Genomic DNA, 24728 nt, shown 5'->3' with positions numbered 1-24728 from the left:
CTCTAGACATCCTAGGTCCAGACTTTCAATCATAATGATATAGAAGTTATTTATTGTTCTATCCAAAACCCCAGCTACTTGGAAATTTATTTATTTGGGGGTTCAGAGCTCTTAAATTGTCCTCAATATCTTTCATTGGATTTACAAATAAGGAACTAGGAAATGCAAATAAGCAAGGGGAACTGGAAACCAATTTCAGCCTCCTGAAACCCAGCTTTGTTCTGTAATCATGAAAATCATACCAAACGTGTTCAGCGAGGAAATGCTTCTCAAAAATCTTATTAGTCAGCATCAGGTCTGCTAGAAATTACCATTCTTGCATCACATTCCTTTCATATGGCCTAATAAAATATTTCAAGTTAATATTTTAATCGTTAATGGAACAATGTCCTGCCCAGGACAACTATATCAACATCACTTCCAAATTTTACCATTTTTAAGACTAACAAAGTTTTATTCAAGGTACAAGATTTTGTTTGCATGCACACTTCTTCAGATACACAAAAGCTTATACCTTGAATAAAACTTTTTTGGTCTTAAAGATGCCATTTGGCTTAAACTTTGTTTTTCTGCTTCAGACCAACATGGTCTGAACCTAGTTTTACCACTGTTTACCTTCAGTAACATAATTTTGCTGTTACAGCCTTTGAAGAGACAGCTGGTTTGAAACTGCTGAGATGTACATGGATAAAGATTGGCAGGAATACAATCTTGGGACAGGGGCAATGGTGTGAAGGAAAGGAAAGTGCTACTCTACCTGTTGCTTTCCCCTTTAATTCCTCAGCTTTTTCCCCAATTAATGCAGCAAATTTGTATCAAGGAACCCCAACTGTAGAGGGAAATCGGCATTCATGTCATAAAAAAGACTACCTGTTATCCAGTATGCCTTAAACCATGAGGAAAGATAGGATATAAATAAACAGGAGCTTTTCCTTTGCCTAAAGACTCATACAGAGGACAACTCAAAATCCCTTGACCCTTTACTGTCCTGGGTGTGGTAAAAAAAAAAATCCTTCCAGCCTGATTTCAAAATGAAGTATATTTAAATGGCAAGAATTCCCCCAAGTATTCTGCCTAGAGAAATAGGCTGACTGCCTAATGATACCAGAGAACAGCCACCTATACCCTTTTGTACAATATTCTAAATCTCCTCACTCTTATGGCCACAGGCAATGACCCACATTTATGGAAGAATAATCAGAGCCCCTAGGATGCCCCTTTAGCACAAATGTCTACAAATATTCAATCATAAACTCAGAAAGAACTGTCTTTGTCTAAGCCAACCTTTCCCTGAAGTAAGCCTATCCCCAGGACATTCCTGTGGCCTCACCTAGGGCCCATCATCCTGCTCTTCTTCAGTATGATCACATTTGGAAAATCTCCATCTACTCCAAACCCACCAATCTGCGGCTCTATCCACCCTTGACCCAATGTCACCACAGGTCCTGACCCCATGCTGCATTCCATTGAAACCTGGGCATAAAGAAGACATTCCAAGCCCACCATTTCTGTAGTTGATTCAGTACCCAGATCTTCTGCCAGCATCACAAGCTCCCTCATGTTCAAGATAAGTGAAGTATGCTTTTGTCTCTCCTGTTTTGCTTCCCTTCCTAAATTTGACTCTACTTATCTGACATACGTCTTCCCAACTTTTAACTCTCCCTATTGAGGCTAGCCTGCACTATTCTTAGGCTTGCTAATCCCCAGATCCCAGTGGTGGTTCTCCCACTTTCCCAGGCTCCTTCCTGCTTCCAGTCAGCTGGCCAGCGGGGGGGGGGGGGGAAGCCCCGCCCCCACAGCCACCATGTGCCTTTCCATCACCGGAGACTTCAGACTCCACTTGGAAAGGCTTCCTCTTGGGATGGTGTGTCTGTGTCTTTAAGGCTGAATGGGGGCGGGAGGAGCAGGCAGAAGAACATGGCTGCTCCCAGTGGCTGTGAAAGCAGCCCAGACCCTCTGTTGGTTGCACAATCTTTTCAGAGGTTGTTTGCATAGGAAAGGTAAACTTGAACCTTTGGTTGCTCTGTGTTACTTTGAAGAAGTTGGAAGTTCAGCAACTCGTGAGTAGAGATGCCAATCCCCAGGTGGGAGCAGGCCCTCCCCCACTTCAGAGTCATCAGAAACGGGGGTGGGGAGGGAAATATCTGCTGGGCATTTCATTATTCCCTATGGAGATCGATTCCCATCGTGTATAATGGAGAATTGATCTGGGGGTATCTGGGGCTCTGAAGGGGTTGTTTTTTTAGGTAGAGGCATCAAAATTTCAGCATAGCATCTGATGATTCTCCTCAAAATGTTTACCAAGTTTCAAAAGGATTGGACCAGGGGGTCCAATTCTATGAGCCCCAAAAGAAGGTGCCCCTAGCCTTCATTAAGGTGTGTGGTTCCTTTAAATGTGATAGCCAGAACTCCCTTTGGAGTTCAGTTGTGCTTGTCTCAACTTTGCTTATGGCTCCACCCCCAATGTCTCCTGGCTCCACTTCCAAAGTCCCTAGATATTTCTTGAATTGGACTTGTCAACCCTAACTATTCTAGTGGCAGAGTCGTAGACTTTCCAATTTCCGGGGGGGGGGGGGGGGGGGGCTCGGCCAGAGGCATTGCTGTGATATGTCCCTAAAAGAACTGAGATCCAATAACATCACAGGGAGGAGCCAATGATATCACTGAGAGAGGCCTCCATTATCACTTCCCATGGAGGTGGAGCCATGGGAGATTTAGGGAGAAGCTTCCCAGAAATTTTGTGGGAGCTCCCTAACAATGCCCCTGGGTTGGTTCAAACCCAGGAAAAGGCTGCCAGTGGTTATAGTGGTATCTCAGCAGTCTCCTGCTGTGTTCTGTTTTTGAAATTCACTTTTAGAATAGTCACTTTAAGATCTGCTAATACGCATATCATATGCATGGGATAAACTAATGGTCACAAATTTGACAGTAAAAGGCAACAAAGAAAGGCCTTTAGGGGAACTTTTAAAAAAGGTTTCCCTGGATGTTCATTTACAGGTGTCTTGTTTTTGCCTTATTCATATCATAAGGATAGCATTGTACTGAAATTTACAAAATTATGGCATCACAGATACCTTTGTCTGGCAAATGCATGGCTGGAGTCTTTGAGCTAGGGCAGAATAGAAAACAGTTGCTGTGTATTCAAAGCAACTGTGCAATAAAACAGCTACTCTGAGGTCCCCATTGAATGGTCTGGAAGGTTTAAGTCAAGGGTGTCAAACATGTGGCCTGCGGGCCAAACCAGCCCACCCAGGGCTTCAATCAGGCCCATGGAACTCTCTTCTCCACCCTCCTCCCTCCTGTCCTCACCCTGTGAAGCTCTGAAGGCTGAGAAGATGTTCCCAGCTCCTTCTGCCTTCTTTTTGTAGAGGCTAAAGCTGAAAGCAAAGCTGCAAAGAAAATGTGGAATGGATTTCACACTCTGGCTTCTGGGCAGAGCAGAGGCAAACAGAACTTCCCAGCATTCCTATGGCCAGCTGAAGATTCCTGGAGTTTTGTCATTGCAAACCAAGAGCTGATGCCTTGAGCCAGCTGTTTCTTCTCAGTGGAGTGAGAACTAGTACCTAGTGAGTACTCTAACTTGGGAACCCACAGCCAAATGAGGATATAACACTGGAGACCCATTGCTATCTTGAGTAGACCGGGGGTAGAGGTGGGGACAGCCTTGCAACGTCTTGCCATTTCATGTTTTCCCATGCTGAGAACATTTTATTTTTTGAAGTTTCTGCTGTGATCTTTGTGCTTTTTCATGTTTTATTTTTAAAATTGCATTGCAAAATCCCACTATCTCCCCTTTCCATTTTAAACAAAATATTGCAAGAGTTTTCAGCATGTTTGTATTTTAAGTTTAAAATTGATATATTTAATTGTGTTGGCCTGTGTCCTCTATAAAGTCTATCTAGCATTACATTTTAGGACATGCATGGCTCTGCCCCACAAAGTCCTATTTCTGTCAGATCCGGTCCTCCTAACAAATGAGCTTGACACCCCTCGTTTAAGTGTTCTCCTACAGATTTCTCACCTTGTGATTCTTGATGTCAGATTTGTGTTCATTGTATCTGGGGATCTGAAAGACTTTTTCTGCCATCTATGCCTGAAGGAGTATTTCCAACATATGCAAGAACAGAAGAACGCTTCTACCTTCCAGGACACTCAATAGGGGACCTCAAAGTAGCTGCTTTATTGCAAACAAATTTCAGAAACAAATGGGAATATGAGATTGTTAAATTGCAAGCTATTACAACACTCAGAACAGTGGAACCCCCAAGATTTAACAGAGATATTGGCTTCTTCTCTCACTACACATGCTAAGTTATTCAGTTCTCACATACCCAGAAATCAAACTATGATGTTCTATATGGTGCCACTGGACTCAAATTTAGTTCTCACATCCGTTGTTAATTGCTTTATTTTCTGTATACCAATTTAATGCAATTTTCACATCTTACCTAATGTTATTCCATTTAACTGTATGTTTTGTTCAGTCACTTAGACATTTTTACTCCAATTAGCTCTTCCTGGCAATCTCCCCCACCAAAATATGTAATATTTGAAGAAATGTAATATTTGAAGAAATCTGTTTTGATTAATCTTTGGGAGTGAAGTCTCTCAGTTCTTGCATATACCCATAATGGAACTTTATTTGACTTCAAAAAATAAAATGCTCTCAGCCTTGGAAGACAGTACTACTGGACTCAAATCTTGTTCCCATACCTGCTTGTTAACTCTTGTATTTGCTTGCTAATTTACTGCCATTCACAGATCTCTCACATCCAATCTCAGCTATAATCACCTAGTACTTATGCATCTTGACTCTAAATTCTGCTTCATCTGTACCTGATGAAGTGTGCTTGCACATGAAACCTTATACCCAGAATAAAACTTCGTTGGTCTTAAAAGTGCCCTGGACTCAAACTTTATTGCTTCAGAACAACACGGCTACTCACCTGAATCTAAATAATTGTGTGAATGCACACAGAAACTTAAACTTAGAATTGAACTTGGTTGGTCTTAAATGTGCCACTGGACTCCAACTTTGTTCCGCTGCTTCAGACCAACACAGCTACCCCACCTGAATCCGTTAGCTAGTTGGTTGCCCCTTTGGACTGGTGCCACACTATTTAAGTTACAGCAAAATGAAAAGCATGAACATTTACAAAGCGCATGTTCCTTGCCAATGTTGTCTCTGGACTGCACACAGGATGAAAGGGAATTTTAAAAGGCCTCTGATCTTCATGTCCCCTCCACCCAATCTCACTTTCCCCCAAATGTACATTGGAGCCAAGCAAGTATGCTGAGCCGAACAAAGGCCTTGCAGTCTGACTGTTGCCACACTGAAAGTGGATTCAGCCAGCTAGGGTTAAGGACTATACTTTCTTTTCCAACAGACACTAAACATTTTTTTTTACCAAATCCTTAGTAATTAATCTAGAGAGTCCAAAGATACAGCCAAAAACCTTTGCAGACCACAATTACCTTTTAAAATATCACGTCCTTCAACCCTCTAGACCAGCCGGATAGATGGACAAAATAGCCACCTTTCCTAGATCTCAGGTGAGAGATCTGTCTTCCCTGATGGATCCAACAGCAAGAGAGTTTTTCTTGCTATTGTCAGAAACATTACCCAAGCTCTTTCCCCATCCAGGTCTGTTCAGGTCAAAACAGCTTTTGCTGTCTTCAGAGATAGTCTTCCCATATGTTTCCTGCTTGGAGAAGGGGGGAGTGTTTATCCATTGTCTGCTCTGGTAGCTCAATTAGCATTTGTAAGAAGGTGAGCATGGACGATCATTACACCTCTGACTCCCTTCTTTCTAGTCCAGAGAAAAAACACACGGGGAAGGGGGGGGGGGTTCCTGCCTCGCAATGTCCCAGGAGAAAAATGCATTTCTTCTCAGGATCCACTACCCCATTCAAGCCTTTGAAGATCATTATATCTCCAAATGGATTGGAAAACATTTTCATGCATTCAATGAGTCTGTCACTATGTCTGGCACTGGTTGCTCAGGGGAAGCCTGAGCCCCCAAATCCTGCATTGGTTGCCCAGGGGGGTTTAAGCCCCAGAGCCCCCCTATAGTTTATGCCTATGGCTAGCAGATTCTCTCCATAGCATCACACACCTGGCTAAGGACTCCTCTCTATTTGTCCAAGATTTCCTCCCTTTCTCTCCTACCACATATTCTGGTTTCCCAGGACTGTCCCTCACCTACCTCCTTCCTGTTGGTGTGTTTGCCCTGGACTAACCAGTGGGAGGAATGCACTCCAGGTTAGCATCAACTTTAGCTGTGAGTTTAATGTCAAGAAATACAACTGCACATGGGGATTTTAAATATATGAATAGTCTTATTGGACTGCCATAGACATTGCCATGATATTCTTGCCACGTTGCTGTCTCATGCCTAGAGATGTGAAGGTTGACAAAAAAACTGGAAAAATTCGGGGGGAAAAACAGGGTTTTTCCCCAGTTTTTTTCCTGAAGCCTTTTTTTGTTTTGTTTTTTTCAGAAAAATTGGAAAAATTGAAAAAAAGAGAAAAAAAGATTATGAAACATTTTATTTTAACATGATGAATAAAATATTTTAAGACAAGGTGTTCAAATATTTTCCAAATCATTTCTAAAAAATATGTATGGTATCAGATTATTCTAATTTCTGTGCACTGAGGACAAACAAGTCTTAGGTCATGCCCATTCACTGAAACTTAGTCCTACACTCCCTTCTATACACTTCCTCCCTCTTCAATTCTTTTTATGAGAATGAGTTTTTTATATTTATTTAATATTGTCGAGAGGAAATATAAATAATTGTTACTTCTGGATTTTTAAAAATTGTTTTGTGGAGGGTTTTTTTTGTCTGTTCCACATAAATTGGTAAACAGTTCAGGAGATTGTTCTTCATTTGTTGCAACTACAAATAAATATTATTTTAAAAGTACATTCTGTTTGTAATAATTGTTTGGATACACTATATTTTTAATATGCTAGTTGTGATAATTTAATGCCAAGTAAAATTGTCCATAGTCATATTTTATGTTCCTAAAAGTAAGAATGACTTTCAATCTGGAAAAGAAAAAATAAGTGCTGATGTAGCATTTTTTCAATTTTTCCAAAAAAATTCGTTAAAAAAAAAAACGGAAAAAACCTGGGGGTTTTTTTTTGAGCTTCAAAATTTCCAGAAAGTTTACATCTCTACTCATGCCCCCACTTTAGCTCTACTTTCTTCTGTTTCTGTACCTTAGATACAGCAAAAAAAAATTACTTGCTCTTTAAGTACTTTTCTTCTGTCCATCTCTTCTCCCTGGGAAGGTTATTAGATTTGGACATCAGATTCACATGGTCTCACCAGGCCCCCAAACTCTGAGCCTGCCTTGGCAGGGGAGGGCAGGATATAAAAATAAAATAATAATAATAATAATAATAATAATAATAATAATAATAATAATAATTATTATTATTATTATTATTATTATTATTATTATTATTATTATTATGTTTTGAGGGGCTTTCACACATAGGGGATGGTGTCTGTGTGATAGACCTAACAAAGGGATGGATTTGAGTAACAACCATTTCTGACATTTCAGAAGGCAAATGTGAGTGTAAAGATCAGTGAAAATCACATTCTCAGAGGAGTCTGATGTTAGGGAGGAAAGTTGCTCTTGGAAAAAGGATCAGCAATGCAGGAAAATAATTCAGAAGCAGTTCTGGAGTGTGTGTATATGAATCCATCCAAGGCTGCTTCCACACAGGTGTGAGAAAATTCACTCCAACTTTCCCTGCAGCAGCAGCAGGGACCAGCATCCACATCCCTGGCTCCACCTGTTCTCTGTTTCCACTATTCTTACTTCTGCTTCTCCCTTTTTTCCTGTTGTGCCTGAATAAAAGCAAAGTATGGCAGATTGTACCACAATTTCCTGCAGTCCTGTCCTGACTCCCTGTTCCTTCCATTTTCCCTTTCTCTAACAAGCCATACCATAATGTTACAGCACAGTCTGGCCAACAAAGGCTGTGGAAAATTTTTCAAAGTTGAAGGTAGGATGTCACATTTGCAGCAAGCTGCCCCCTGCCATTTTCAATGTGAAGCTTAGCTCTGCCCCCTCTCTGCATAGTGATGCCAGAGGGAGTGTCCCTGTGGACACACACACCACTCTGCAGAATCCCCTTTGAGCCAGATGAAAATACAGCAGGTTTATTTATTTTGTGGTTTAAAGGAGAAAGCACTAGAAACAACAGTGACTATACTCAGAATGACGACAATGTGATCTTGGAAACTTCCTGGTTTCCAAAAAAAGGTAAAGGTAGTCCCCTGTGCAAGCACCAGTCGTTTCTGACTCTGGGGTGATGTTGCTTTCACAATGTTTTCATGGCAGACTTTTTACGGGGTAGTTTGCCATTGGCTTCCCCAGTTATCTACACTGGTTTCCAAACAGAGGTGCAAAAAAATCCCCCTGCAGAAGCAGCCCAGGACAAATATGTGCACCCTCACATTCTAACATGTCTTCAGAGGTCCTGAGTTACAGATGTGTATCCATGTATGTTAAAAGCAATGTTGGAATTGGCCATGGCTATTTTTTTATTTGAAAACTGCTTAGGGCATATGTATGCTAGCAAATGCGGTATTGCACAGTCAAAATATTCTTTCAGGCAGCTATCTGTGGTAATTTTGAAGAATCTAAGGTTCTCTTGAAAAAGTGTCTGTGCAATTCCCCCCCCCCCCCCAATAAACCTACACAGGTAACAAAAGGCTTGGGGATTGGGTAAGCATATGGAGCAGAGGGCCATCAGTGGCTATTAGCCACAGTGTATTGTTGGAACTCTGTCTGGGGCAGTGGTGCTCTGTATTCTTGGTGCTTGTAGGAGGGCTTCTAGTGTCCTGGCCCCACTGATGGACCTCCTGATGGCACCCGGGTTTTTTGGCCACTGTGACACAGAGTGTTGAACTGGATGGACCATTGGCCTGATCCAACATGGCTTCTCTTATGTTCTTAGGCTTCACAGGGCAAATGTGATCAATCATCTCTAAAGTATTTTATCTTTGGATTAGTGTTTAATCCATATCTGTAATATGACCCAGGAAGCTGAGTGCATCCAATATCTTGAGAGAAAATTACACTGGTTTCCTCATTCCTCAGAAGTCACTGCAAAACCTTTTCTCCTGAAGACACGATTTTGATCTCAACTGCTCTCTGGAAATCCCATAAATCAAAATTTTAGTGCTAATATAGATCACTGTCATAAAGGGGTGTTAGTTTCCAAAAGTGCTAAAGACATCAATCCACTCCTTTAATACTACTTCACTGCAACTATTGACTCTTATAGCACAATTTGGCTGTTGTTTAGTGCTAACAGGAAGAAACCTGTTCAGTACAAGATCACATTAAAAACCCAATGACCTACAAATGCCAGTGCTACAAAATTTATAGTCAGATGAGCCTCCCCCCTTTCCTGCCTCCCAACAGTTATCAGATTTAGCATACTTCAAGCTCTTAGAGGCAACGTACTTGCTTTTGGAACATTCTGTCAACCAAGGTTTCTTAATCCTTGGGCTGTGGTTAGGAACTGGGTCCTAATGAAGTGTGAGAAGCTGGTAAGGAAATGGAATGGGTTGTTGATTAATCCACAGAACCCCAAAGCTAGGGCACATGACTGTAACCTGCTTGCGGAAAACAGATAAGGAAGCTTGTTTCCCACCAATAGATGCTGGCATTTTTCAAAGTCCTAATGAGGAATTTTGCAATAGCATACACATTTCACCTTGCAGTAAGTGCATCTGACTTTGATGGTTTGTTTGTCACAACCAGACAGCTGCTATGGACAGCTCTCACAGTGGAGGGCAAAAAGAAGTGGGGTTCCACAAGAATCAGTATTGCGGCCAGTACTTCTCAATTTATCCATAAATGAGTACTAGGGGTGAGTAATGTAGTTGCCGTGTTTGCAGATAACACCAAATTATTCAGGATGGTTTAAAAACAAGGCTGACTCTGAAGAGCTGCAAGGGGACCTCCACAAACTGGGTGAGTGGTTAACAATGTGGCCAATGAAGTTCAATGTTGGTAAATGCAAGGTGATGTACATTGAGATAAAAAAAAATCCCAGCTTCATGTATAGGTTAGTGGGGTCTGAACTTGCTGAGTCTGAGAGGGGAAGAGATCATGATGTCATAGTGGACAGTTCAATCTGGGAAAACCGGGTTTGAATCCCCACTCCTCCACTTGTACCTGCTGGCATGGCCTTGGGTTAGCCATAGCTCTGGCAGAGGTTGTCCTTGAAAGGGCAGCTGCTGTGAGAGCCCTCTCCAGCTCCACCCACCTCACAGGGTGTCTGTTGTGGGGGAGGAAGGTAAAGGAGATTGTGAGCCGCTCTGAGACTCTTTGGAGTGGAGGGCGGGATATAAATCCAATATCTTCTTCTTCTTCAATGGAAGTGTCAACCCAGTGTGCTGCAGTGGTGAAAAAGGCAAACTCTAGGTTAAGGATTATTAGGAAAGGAACGAGAATAAAACAAGCAATATTGTAATGCACCTGTATAGATCTATGGTGTCTAGTCACCATATCTCAAAAAGGACATTGCAGAGCTGGAAACATACAGAGGAGGGCAACCAAGATGATTAAGGCGTTGAAGCACCTTCCCTATGAGGAAAGGCTGAAGAGTCTAGAACTTTTCAGTTTAGAAAAGAGACAACTAAGCGAGAACATAACAGAGGTTTATAAAATTATGCATGGGATGGTTGACAAACAGAAATGTTCCTTCCTCTTCCAAAATACGAGAACTCAAGGGCATCTAATGAAACTGGTGGGCAGTAGGTTTAGGATGGGCAAAAGGAAATATTACTTTACACAGAGAATGGTTAAAATGTGGATTTGACTTCCAGATGATGTAGTGATGACCACAGGAATAAACAGCTTTAAAAGGGGATTACATGGATTCATGGAAGACAAGTCTACCAATGGCTACTTGCCATGGTGACTGAGGGGAACTTACATCTTGAGAGGCACTAAGCCTCTGAATCCCATGGCCCGGAGGCAACATCAGGAGAAGGCTTTGGCCTCTATGCCCTGTTGTTGGCCCTCCAGATGAACTGATTAGCCACTGTGTGATGCTGGACTAAATAGTGTCAAGACCCCAGCAGTTCAAAGAGCACAAACAGTCCACCTCATCAATAGTTGTTTATTGACTCATGAAAGCAGCTTATAGGCAGAACGGACTTTGCAAAGACTGGCTAAGCAGGCATGTTGCCTCCTTATATATGGTTAACTTAAACCATTACATTTTCAAAGGAAAGCAGGAAGCAGCAATTTCTCCCCCCAAGACGTTCCCAGGCCCCTTTCGCAGGTGCTCCTAATCTGGAGGAGCGACCTTGGTTTCTCTTAGTAACCCCTCAGACCAGCGTTAAGGAATTTAGATAACTTGTTACAAAGAGATAGGTGCAGCAGAAGTAAGAAGAAGAATATATTGGATTTATATCCCGCCCTCCACTCCGAAGAGTCTCAGAGCAGCTCACAATCTCCTTTATCTTCTTCCCCCACAACAGACACCCTGTGAGGTAGGTGTGGCTGAGAGAGCTTTTTACAGCAGCTGCCATTTCAAGAACAACCTCTGCCAGAGCTATGACTGACCAAGGTCATTCCAGCAGCTGCAACTTTCACAAAAGTGAAAGTTCTTCAGTAAACAGAAAAAATGGCAAGGCACTTGACAGATAGATTATTGGTCTGATTCAGCAGGGTTCTTTTAATGTTTTTAACCTGTCCTTTAGTATGGAGGCAAGGCATAAAATCCTTCTGAAAGGAGCAAAGCTAATCTCTGAGCAAGAGGATGTGTAGCTCTTAAGTTCCCCTTGCCAAGGTAGTGGCTACAGAGAAAGCTATCTTGTGGATGGAGAGGTTTCTAGAAGATAAGATCACACTGAAGACCTTTTCTGGATAGCCATGTCAATCTAATGCCCATTCAATTTCATTAGAGTGAGGCTGAGCCATCCCAGATTGGGATGGAAATGAGGCTGTGGGAGGAGGATGTGGCCAGCTGGGAATATCCACAATGCTGTGCCATCAACACTAAGTCAGAGAACCAAGGTCTCCTTAGCCAGTGGAATGCAATGATGATGGCCTAATGGACATGCAGAACTGACAAAACATGAAGTGCTGGTTAGGTGAGCTGTGGGTGGCTCTAGCAATGAGTCCATCCATCAGCAGTGCTTTGGAGCAGGAGAGGACCAGCTATACACTCCCCATCCCTGTTGTTATTTCATATTGGCTACCATTACAGAGGTTAGTCCTTGGGTCCTGGAGGGAAGAGCAGCCTACCTATCCTCTTATGGTGGCTCACATCTGGTTTCTATTTTGGGAAATTGTTCCATCTGGGACAGCTTCTTCTTACTTTTTTCTCCACTGCTGCTGTTCATGAGTGAGAGACAGAGGGGGCAGCTGATGATTAATGCATTTCAGCATTTTCTCCTGCTTTTTTTAACAAATGAAGTGAGAGAACTGTGGAAGCTCATCCACTCACAAAGCAAGGCAGGGAATGAACTAGGGGATCAGGTAACTACTAAGCAGAAGTCTTTGCAGAGAGAGAGATGTGCAAACTATTTAAAAACCATGCCTTGCCAGCCTCTTGTTAGAGCATTTAAATGAGCTCCTCCTCCCTGCATCACCACACATCCTCATGTCCCCTGAGCATAGTAGGGAAACTGCATCTAATGGGATTTCTACATGTAACATCTTTTAGCCAAAGCAATGTTGCTCCATACTCTGTAATTTTCCCAAGATGAATTTCTGATGCTGTTTTCACAGCTGGTACACTTTTTCCACAGAGAAGCATCTAGAAAAGTAGACACAACCTATACATTCTGCATATATTGTCAAAGCAAAACCTGGCTAATGTTCCTGTGGGCTGTTTAAAATAATCCCTTTTCCTTTGTAGCAGACAGGTCCTTGACCTGGCCATTTTTTCTCTCTGGGCAATTACCAGTTTTACTGTAACCCTACTCTACTTCCAATATTTATATCTTGCACCACTGCTCTGTGTCATGCCTTGACTGACACTCTGCTTTTATCTTCTAACCATTGTCTTCTAAGACACATAAATGATTCATTCCTTGGCAATCTGTGTGTCTACTGTGTTATACAACAGGCTGTTATAGATGTTTTAGTATTCATTTTATGAAGCCACTTTTTCCAAAAAGGTATAAAGAATGGCCATGTAGTATGTAAAACAATAAAATACAATACAGCCCACAAAACAGCAGTCATAGATCCAACAATCCCCCAGTTAAAACCAGACCCTTAAAGACCATCAACAGCTAAATGATGCATACCTACAGAAGAAGATGCTGGATTTATATCCCGCCCTCCACTCTGAATCTCAGAGTCTCAGAGTGGCTCACAATCTCCTTTATCTTCCTTCCCCAAACAGACAGCCTGTGAGGTGGGTGGGGCTGGAGAGGGCTCTCACAGCAGCTGCCCTTTCAAGGACAACCTCTGCCAGAGCTATGGCTGACCCAAGGCCATTCCAGCAGGTGCAAGTGGAGGAGTGGGGAATCAAACCCGGTTCTCCCAGATAAGAGTCCGCACACTTCACCACTACACCAAACTGGCTCTCTACAGTGGAAGCATATTCCAGAACAGGGCAGGGGGAGAGTCTCAGATGTTCTGGATGCCATATGTCTGTCCCTTATTGAAAGACCTGCAAGAAGACATTGCTGGAAGGATTGTAATGAGTCCCTATTTTGTCCATTAAACACTGGAGGGTATAGTATTACCGGTATTTTTTGCAGGGAGGGTATTGATACTGGGATGCAATGTGCATACACTGACATCACTCAAATGATTTCACATATGAGCTGGGCAACCTCAGCCATTAATGCAAGTTCATTTACCCCAATCCCTTTGAATCATGGTTACTCCTTGTCTATGTATACATACAAATCTATGTATGGCTTTGCTCACTGTGCTGGAATCCTTGTCTGATGAAATGTGCTTAAGAGCACATGAAAGCTTACATTATAAATAAAAATTGGTTGATCTTAAAGGTGCAACTTGACTCCTGTTTTGTTCAACTCCTGGTCTAAGTTCAGCATCCCATTCTGAGTAATATAGAAGTCCAATGGTACTATAATTCAATACCATAAAATATGCAACATGAATGCAGAAAGTGCTGCCCTTTCTACTGTTGTAAGTTTTTCAACCAGCTGTGAGTGCTGAGTGATTTTATAGGCTAACGATCAAAACTGCTGGAAGCCAATTATCAGGAATGGTCAGGTGTGCTCACTATCATTAGGCACCCACTAGGAGAGTTTACACCCTCACTCCTCAAATCGTTATTCTGATTATTTCTTGTTGCAAAAGATAATAATCTAAATTTAGCATCAGAAAGGACAAAGACACATAGAACTGGAGGAACTAGAAGTAACAGGTTTTCCTTTTAAGGAAAAGTAAACATTTTAATTTATTCAGATTTTTCTACCCTGAATTATGTTCAGTCACTTCCTTAGAACAAAATAGGAGTCAGTAGCACCTTTAAGATCACCAAAGTTTTATTCAGAATGCAATCTTTCGCATGCATGCATACTTCTTCAGACAATGGAATGGGGTAGAGTGAGCAGAACTACCTTTAGATGGTGGACAGTGGTTAAGAATGCAAAGTGATACAAAGTTAGGATCCAATGGAAAAATAGTGAAATAAACAAATTGAAAGGACATTTGGTCTGCATAGCATCTGCGCGTGAAACCAATAAAAGGTAATAAAAGCTGCCTGTTAATTGCTTTATTGCTACAAGTCTTGGTAAAACAAAAGGACATGTTTTTCCTAGTGATGTTCCTGTCAGGCCCAGCGCATGGGAGTAGGCAAACTAGAAGAAGAAGATATTGGATTTATATCCCGCCCTCCACGCCGAAGAGTCTCAGAGCAGTTCACAATCTCCTTTACCTTCCTCCCCCACAACAGACACCCTGTGGGGTGGATGGGGCTGGAGAGGGCTGTCACAGCAGCTGCCCTTTCAAGGACAACCTCTGCCAGAGCTATGGCTGACCCAAGGCCATGCTAGCAGGTGCAAGTGGAGGAGTGGGGAATCAAACCTGGTTCTCCCAGATAAGAGTCCGCACACTTTACCACTACACCAAACTGGCTACACCAAACTAGGTAATTGCCTAGGATGCCCAGACTATAAACAGAAAATGTGATGCATGGTTTTGAACATCTAACATGCCAAGTAGGTAAACTGCAGTTTTACCCTACCTTGAAATTATTTTCTGTTTATAGTATAGTATGTGTGCAGTATATATTCAATATTTTATTAAATGCATCTCTAATATTACACAGCTCTAACACACAGTCTGGTAAATCCAGGATGTCCTATGAGACCCCACACTAAAATGGCCTTGACATGTCTTCATAGCCACATTTCCTTCCTCAAACAGTTTCATGTTCAGCACTGCATTCAGATTTTGCAGCTGGATTAAATGCAGTACCTACCACTGGTTAAATTATACATTCAGTCTTTAAAATGGTTCTCTCTCCCCCACTTTCATCTTACATTAATACCTGTCACACATACACAAAACCACAAGAGACATTTAAAGGTACTTTGCTTTGACATACCTAATTTTGAAGCAGATCTCTAATTATTTTGAACTGGATTAATAAACCTCATTATTTCTTTAGCATAGTCTTGGACAGCAATTGAAATGGTCTTATATAAACACATGGAAATGAATATGCAGTGATAATCATGTTTCAAAAATGTATTCCTGAATTTAAATTATACTGCTGATTGGGACATTGCTTTGGATCTCTGTACTACAAAATGAATTATGTGAACATGGTGAAATGTACATGAGTCTACAAAACATGTTTCAGCTAGGTGTATCTCCTTTCCAAATAAAGTATATAAATGTTTCTTCTTTTTTTGGAAGAATATTAAATCTATCAGACTGAATTGGACTACATAGAGCCATACCACACAAGTTCCAATCTTGGAACTCCGGATATTTAATTTGGCCTCTAAAAGCAGCCTCTTGGGTGCCTGAATCAGCACTTCAGCTCTGGGACAGAAGGGGTTACCTCTCCCTGAATCCCCAATGCAACCTTTCTCATCTGGAAAAAAAACAGGTTTCCTACCTGTAACTGATGATCTTCGAGTGGTCATCTGTGCAGTCACACTGATGGGATATAGGCGCCCGCGCCGATCTCGATCGGTATTCTTGAAAGCTGCGGATTTCCGCGCCCCAGGCCCAGTGCGCATGCGCAGAAGCCCCACCGCGCATGCTCACAGGGACAGGAGCGGACATCCCGCCAGTTCCTTCTGACCGCTGCGTAAGCCCTTAGAGATGGATCGGCAGCGGAGGGGAAGGAGGGCGGGTAGTGTGACTGCACAGATGACCACTCGAAGATCATCAGTTACAGGTAGGAAACCTGTTTATCTTCTTCATGGTCTCTGTGCATCACACTGATGGGAGATTAGCAAGCCAGAGTCCTACCTGGAGGAGGGTGCAACGGTCCATCAGCGAGAAACCTCTTGAAGCACCGCACGGCCCACTGATGAGCGTCTACGCCAGTTCAGGTCCAACGCATAATGGCTCACAAACGTATGCGAGGAGGACCAAGTGGCAGCATCACAAATGTCTTTCAGTGGTATTCCTCTCATAAAGGCTGCCGACGTCGCTAGGGCTCTAGTGGAATGAGCTCTAACTTGTCTTGGCAGGGGTTGCTTGTTCAACAGGTAGCACAGTTTTATAGTCTCAGTTATCCACTTCGAGATCCGCTGTGACGAAACTCTTACCCCTTGCGATGTTGTGGAATATGAGACAAAGAGTCTAGGGTCCCTACGTCCGGGCCTTACTCTATGTAAGTAAAACGAGAGTGCCCTCTTTACATCTAGTGTATGGAGTCTCCTTTCCGAGTCTGTACTTGGATTAGGAAAGTATGTGGGTAGGTAAATTTCCGCATTTAGGTGAAAAGCGGATGTTACTTTCGGAAGAAAGGTTACATCAGGGCGCAGTCCCACTCCCTCCGCGCTGAATCTCAAATATGGGTCGTCGCAGCGCAGTGCTGCCAGTTCACCGACCCTGCGAGCAGAGGTAACGGCCACTAAGAAGGCTGTTTTCCAGGATAGTAATTGCAAGGAACATGTCGCCATGGGTTCGAAGGGTTTCCCTGTTAACGCCCGCAATACTGCTGGGAGGTCCCAAGCGGGGGCAGGGACTCGTACCGCAGGGTACAATCTTGCCAAGCCCTTTAAGAACCGTTTCGTATCAGGGTGTGAGAACACCGAGTGGCCTTCAAGTTGGTCATGGTTAGCCGATATAGCGGCTAAGTACACTCTCACAGATGACACCGTTAGTCCCTTGTCAAGGAGTGAGAGTAGAAAGTCTAGTATTAGTGGGAGACCTGCTGTCTTAGGTTCCCTGTTAGTTTTGTTCACGAATTGGCTAAACCTCGTCCATTTATATCCATATGATTTCCTAGTGGATGATTTTCTGCTGTGTAGCATGACATCCAGGGCTCTATCAGATAATCTCGTCACACCAGTCTCCACGCCGTGAGTTTCAAGTGAGGCACGTCGTGGTGAATCACTCGTCCCTCGTGTGATAGTAGAAGGTCTGAGTTCGTCGGAAAGTGGTGGAACATTCCGCGAGACAGCTTCAGTATCGGGGAGAACCACTGCTGTCTGGGCCACCATGGTGTGATGAGAATCCCCTTGGGGCGTTCGAGTTGAATCTTGTGAACCACCCTCGTGATTAGTGGGATCGGTGGAAAGAGGTACACGTGCAAGCGAGCCCATGGGATCAGTAATCCATCCCCCAACGATAGAGGGTCCGCACCCCCTCTGCAGCAAAATTTGACGCATTTCGAGGTGTTGCGTGTGGCGAAGACATCCACTTCCGGTGTGCCCCACTTCTGGAATACCGGGTGGAGGAACTCCCAATTGAGTTCCCACTCGTGGAGTGAGGCCCCTCCTCGACTGAGGTAATCTGCACAGGCATTCAGATCGCCCGGTAGGTGTGTGGCTACTAGGGTAGCGTCCGATTCTCTGCAAATTTCCCAAATCTTTAACGCTAAAAGGCATAACTTTCGTGAGACTGTGCCGCCCTGTCTGTTCACATAAGATAGGGCTGTGGTGTTGTCTGTCAAGATCGCTACCGTTCTCCCCACAATCAGGTGTCGGAATGAGAGAATGGCATGATGTATGGCCAGCAGCTCTAGGAAATTGATGTGGTAGTGCAGAAGATCCTGAGGCCATCTGCCCCCCACACACATGTCGTTTGCGTGTGCTCCCCAGCCCCATAAGGATGCATCCATCGTTATGGTCAACGTAGGAGTCTGTCTGTGGAACGGGGCCCCTTGGAGGAGGTTCTGCTTCTCCTGCCACCAGGATAGGGTCCAGACTACCGACGTCGGGACAGTCAGTTGGCGCGAGGGGGGGTCTGTCTGACAGTTGAACACGCGCAGGAACCACAACTGTAGTATTCGCATGTGGAATCTGGCGAATTTCAACACTGCCGTTGTCGCTGCCATCAGGCCCAGGAGGCGTTGGACTTGAAACGCTGTGACTGTAGGGTTGGTTAGGAATACGTGTATCAGAGACCTGATGTCCTCCGCTCTTTGTGTCGGGAGAAATGCCTTGCAGGCTTGTGAGTCCAAAATGGCCCCTATGAATTGAACCCTCTGAAAGGGCTGCAGTGCCGATTTCTTTAGGTTGACCTGTAGGCCTAAGTTTTGTAGAAGGGTTAAGGTGACCTCTATATGCTGTAGTAATAGAGGTTTTGAGCTTGCCACCAGTAGCCAATCGTCTATGTAAGGAAAGATAGTGATCCCTTGTAGACGTAGATGGGCTGCCACCACCACCATAGTCTTTGTAAAAACTCTCGGTGCCGTGGAGAGGCCAAAGGGCAAAGCTTTGTATTGGTAGTGGGAGTCTCCAACTGCAAACCTGAGGAACTTCCTGTAGTCCTGATGTATAGTTACATGAAAGTAGGCATCTTGCAGGTCTAGTGTGGCCATCCAATCCCCTTGGTTCAGCAGGGGTAGGATGTTTTGTAGAGAGACCATTCTGAATTTCTGGTTTGGAATGAAATAGTTCAGGCCGCGTAGGTCCATAATGGGTCGAAGGCCTCCATCCTTTTTGGGAATGGTAAAATATCTGGAGTAGAAGCCTTGCCCAATCTGGTTGGCTGGCACCCGTTCTATTGCATCTTTTCGGAGAAGGGATTGAACCTCTGTCTTTAGTGTGAGGGATACTCTGGTGTGGATGACTGTGGGAACTGTAGGGTTTTCTCTGAATTCTATTTGATAACCCATCCGGATTATCGACAAAACCCATTTGTCCGTAGTGATTGTGGACCATGCCTGGTAATATGGGAAAAGTCTGGTATGGTCCATGTCCAAAGGGGAGAGGGTAAAACGGGGAAGGGCAGTCAAAGACCCTGTTTGGACGGTCTATTCCCCTTTTGTCTGGATGGCTGTGACGGAGTAGGTGAGTACTTCGTTTTGGGGTTGTACGGAGGTTTGGAGTAAGATGTGGAGCCTTTGGGTCTCCATTGTTGTTCTGTGGGTTGCTTGGGGAACGGCTTCTTGTTCCACGGCTTGTTCCAGGAACGTCTCCCTTGGGTCCTAGATGAGATGGGAACCCCCAAATTGCGTGATGTTTTAATACTTTTATCCATCTCTTGCAGTGTAGTATCTGTAGTGGAGCTGAATAATCCACTTCCATCGAATGGGAGATCTTCGATACAGGATTGTGTATCCGGCTGGAGCGCCGTAGATCTCAGCCAAGAGTGACGTCTCAAGGTGATCGCTGAGGTAAGTGTCTTTGCTGCGATGTCACCTGCGTGTTTGGCGGAATTGATTTGCTGTTTTGCCAATGCAATGCCTTCCTTTTGTATCTTCTTCATTGCCTGTTTTGTTTGTTCAGACAGGTCTGGTAGAGCCGATAATTGGTCCCATAGGGCGTATTGATAACGGCCCATACACGCTCCATAATTCGCAACTTTTATTCCTAACGAACCTGCTGTGTAAAACCTTCTGCCCAGGTTGTCTAGCTTTTTCCCCTCTTTGTCTGGGGGAGAGGCGTGTGTCTTTCTGGCCTTCGAGGATGACGCTACTACTACCGAGTTTGGTTTCGGGTGTGTAAATAAAAACTCTGCTGTGGATTCCTGGACTCGGTACATATGGTCCAGCCTTCGGGAGCTTATCGGTGTTGAAGCTGGTTTGTCCCACGACGATTTTGTGGTGTGGAGCATGACCGTTGTAAGCGGTAAAGCGACGGCCGTCAAGGTGTCCAGCTGGACGACATCGAACACGTTGTCGGTGACTACCGGCTCCGGTTGGACCGTCGGTAGCGACAGGGTGTGTGCCATCCGTCTAATTAGGTCCCCATACGATTTTAGATCCTCGGATGGGGATATGGGGAGCTCTTCGCCCACCTTACTCGATGGTGCCGATTCCTCTGGGGAGGAGATGTCTTGGTCCTCCCGGGGGGAGCCTTCCTCAGATCTGGGGGAGCCTTCTATGGATTCCGAGTGCTCCGAGGAGTGCTTGGGCGTCTCCGGCGCTCTTGGCGACTCCGGGGTCTTCCGACTCTCCGAACTCCGCCGTCGAGGGGAAGTTTTTTGTGTCTTTGGCGGTGTTGTGTCAGGTGGTTTTGACGCCGACGCCGACGGTGTGTGCCGTGGTCGGTAAGATGTCCAGGATCTGACCGAGGCTTCAGACTGCTGGTCCCAATCTAAATGTCTAGGTGGGAACCAGGGGAACATGGAAGGCATAGGGCAAGACCCGTATAGGTATTGCCATTGCCTCTGATCCCACGACATTGGGGCCGGTGGTTTCCGAGGAGAGCGATCTCTGTTGCGGGAGCTTTCCTCTGAATCTTGGGATCGATGTCGATCCCGGGGACTACGCCGAGGGCTGTTTGAGTAGTCGCGCTCGAGGTCTTCTCTAGGTGTGGTGGATCGATCCTTCTTGGGGCTACGGGTTCGCCGATGATCGGGGCTGACCGACGGGTCTCGGGCCGGTGTTCGGGGTTGAGCAGTGTCCTCCACCGTATGTATTTCTAATGGACTGCCTTCAGCTCCCGACCGCTGCGATAGATCGAAGTCGCGGTCCAAATCAGAAGAGATGGCGATTTGCGTCGACATCGATGCCAATGCCGGGGGGCTTGGACGGCGGCGAGGGGAAGCGAATAGCTTCAACGGCGGTACTCTCGCTGCCGATTCCGACGGCGATGTCGGGAGCGAAGTCGCGGATGATCAATGTTTGTCCGACTTTTTCTTCTTCTTCGCTTCCGGCTGGAGTCCCTTCTCCTCCCTTGGCCGTTTTGCAGGAGTGGAGGAGGCGGACTTTGATGCCGAGCCCGTTTTTGTGGGGCGATCGGCGTCGGAGGCACTCTTGTCGGTGCCGAGCGACTCCGATGTCGACGGTTTGTGCAACAGCGTCGACATTTTCTTAGGCGACAGAGCCTTTTCCATCAGCGCCGCCGCCAAACGGCCCGCGCGGTTTTTCTTCGTCTGGCGGGAAAACTTCGTGCAGTGAGCACACGCGTCAGGGATGTGTGCTTCTCCTAGGCAAAAAAGGCAAAGAACGTGCCCGTCTGTGGGAGCGATTTTGCTACCGCAGTTCTTGCACCGTTTGAAAAATCCCCACCGTTGTTCCATGCGGGGGGGGGAAGGGCGGGAAGAGAGAGTTGAGGAGAAAGTCTCGGAAAGGTTTTGTCTTCCCGCTCCCTAGTCTTTACAAAGACTGTTGTGTGGTCCAAGCCAAACAAAATTTCTGTTAAATTCCAAAAATAGCAACTTCCAAGAAAGGATTTCTACCGACCGTGGCGAGAGATCGACTGATCCAAGCGGGGGTCAGAAGAGAACTGGCGGGATGTCCGCTCCGGTCCCTGTGAGCATGCGCGGTGGGGCTTCTGCGCATGCGCACTGGGCCTGGGGCGCGGAAATCCGCAGCTTTCAAGAATACCGATCGAGATCGGCGCGGGCGCCTATATCCCATCAGTGTGATGCACAGAGACCACGAAGAAGATAAATATATCTATCCATATAAATACATTTATGGAAAAACTGACCCATCAAAAACTGAAATAAGTGCAAGCCAGATACATTTATAAGAGTTTTGTTCTGGTTTATAAATTACGTAGATAAACAAGATTCACATGTTGCAAATGTTGGGGAGAGGTTCTCCACAGTACTATTATTAATGGTTATTTATTACATCTGTTTGTTTTGTTCAATAAACTTTTGATCTGTTATTTTAAAACAATGATTTTTTTTGTGTGTGGGGGGGAGTGAGGTGAGTGAATTCCAGCAAAGATGAAACAGACAAGTGAAGCAATGGAGAGAAAGAGCGAATTTATCCAGCCCATCTTTAAAATGTCACCAGCTGCTGCTCATACGTGAATTTAGTTGATGTTTTCAAATATTGCTTGTTATATAAGTGCCAAGTATCATTATTGTGAAATAGTGTTTTCCATGAGGCACCCAGTGGCTTTTAAACAACAAACTAAATTTATCCCTGCGGTAGCTCCAGTGACTTGAATTTCTCCCAGTATGTCTGAGTGTTTCCAAATGTACAAAAATCTGCAGTGTTGCTGGGCTGATGAGGAGGTAATGGTTTTTAATTTGTGGAACATGATATCCCTTGAAATATGTCTGCATGTTGGATCCTTGCCCAACTCCTCTTATCTTGCAGTTCTGACATGTCATTGTACCATTAAACAGGGCTTTAAACTCTCAAACGTAGCAAGTGCCTAAAACCACCAAATCCACATTAAACAAACCTCAAGAGATTTCTCTGACGTTCTCCTTTGATGCCAAGGCTCATTCATGGTAACATCTTTCCACCGCCAAACTCACTCTGTGATTACAAGCAAAGATGAGGATCCAAACAGCATTTATCAATAAACTCCACTACACCATTTGGAGCATTAAAAGTACCAGTAAAGCACAGAGTTGGATCTACTGAAAGAGTTTACAAAAGGCAGTGGTTCCTTGGAAGGTCCTCTTTGAGAATGGACAGACCCTCTCAAACCAAATGCATCACAGGATGGGGCATTGCAGCAATTAGCAATTGGATAAAACTGCTAGTTTCCCTCCCTTTCACAGATGCAAGCCATGAACCTAAGAGGAAAAAGAGACATTTTTGCTTCCTTCCCCCTTGTCCCTTCACACACACCCCATTGTGTAGTGCATTCTGCTCTGCAAAGCTCTACTGATCCTTACAGAGCAGTTTCAGGACAAATGACAAGCAGGAGACTGAACTTGGTTCCCAGGTCCTTATTTAATTCCTTATTTGAAATTTATAGTTCAAAACCCACTTCTTGTGTCAGCTGCTCTGAAGTGAGGTGCCCCCAGGACAATCACACAGGCAGATGCTGGGGCCATGGTGTTGCCAGTGCACCTGCCCTCCAGCCAGGGGTGGTTTTTCCCTATGAGTAGAGACACTCCCAATACCCAGAGAGACCCATAGCTTTCATAGCAGTGCCCTCAGAAATGCCAGGCTTGGCATTAATGGTGGGTCTGCCAGGGCTCATTGCTGGACATTAGAGTTACAGGTTCCAGTGAAAAGCAATATTCCTCTGTGCTCCTTCCTTCCCCCTCCCCCCTCCATTATTCTCTCTCCTCTGGGGAACAAAGGATGGGCAATTGCCATTCTCTGAAGATCTCAGTTTCTAATGGGCTAAGAGGCTACCTATTGTCAGGACAAGAGACACAGACGAAAGAATCTTGCCTCTGGCTCATCCTCCATGGTATGATTGAATTGTGTTCTGTTACTAATGGCATTTTCTCCCTCTAGCTATCACCTCTGGTGTGGACACACCTATTCTCATTAACAATCAGTTTTCCTTCTGCCATACTATAGAATTTTTAGTACATTCCTCCTCCAAGTAATCACTTCAAGTAAATCTGTCAAAACCTGCATTTCTCCTCTTCAGGCCAGGCTATCAAAGAACCATTATCTAGGCAGCTTCACCCAGTTGTCACCTTGTAGAATTTGCCATCACACCTATTAAGACAAATCCTTTTTGTCTAACACGTGGGAGAACATAGACCTTTTTTTTTTTGTCAGGATCTCCTAAAACCATTAAGTCTTTTGTCATATTAGTCCATTCACATTTACATAGCTTTGTAATACATTTTTTGGATATAAATACATCCCATTTTTGTCATTATCTGTGTTCTGCTGACCACTCACAAAGCAGCACTCCTGGCTCACATCAGATATTCTCTGTGGTTGTTTTCGCACTCACCTCCAGCCGGCGCGACGCCCCTCTTCACCGCGCAGGATCTGCGCGGATTTCGCACTAAATGCCGCGGAGCAGCCTTTTGCGCCGGAAACTCCCGTTGCAAAAGCCGCGCAAACGCCAAACTGCTTTTTGGCGATTTACATTTGAGCGGCTTTTGCGCCGGGAGTTTCTGGCGCAAAAGGCTGCTCCGCGGCATTTAGTGCGAAATCTGCGCAGATCCTGCGCGGTGAAGAGGGGGGTCACGCCGGCTGGAGGTGAGTGCGAAAACGACCTGTGTACAGAACCCTCCTTTTGTCCATCTTCAGGTTGAACTGTTCTCCAAGATCTGGTATAGTATTACCCCATTTCTCATATCCCCATCTCACCCATTCCTCTCTTTGTTTCTATATCTTGTATGAAAGTTACCCATTTATGTGCTGCTTTTTTTCTTTTATAAATAAAACCCATTTTATTTGACTACTTGGTCTGGTTATTGGTGCTAATGAGAGGGTCTATTTGAGA

The sequence above is a fragment of the Heteronotia binoei genome, chromosome 1 (genome assembly GCF_032191835.1).
Source record: "Heteronotia binoei isolate CCM8104 ecotype False Entrance Well chromosome 1, APGP_CSIRO_Hbin_v1, whole genome shotgun sequence".
NCBI classification, from domain to species: Eukaryota; Metazoa; Chordata; class Lepidosauria; order Squamata; family Gekkonidae; genus Heteronotia; species Heteronotia binoei.
This window is presented reverse-complemented; position numbering follows the sequence as displayed.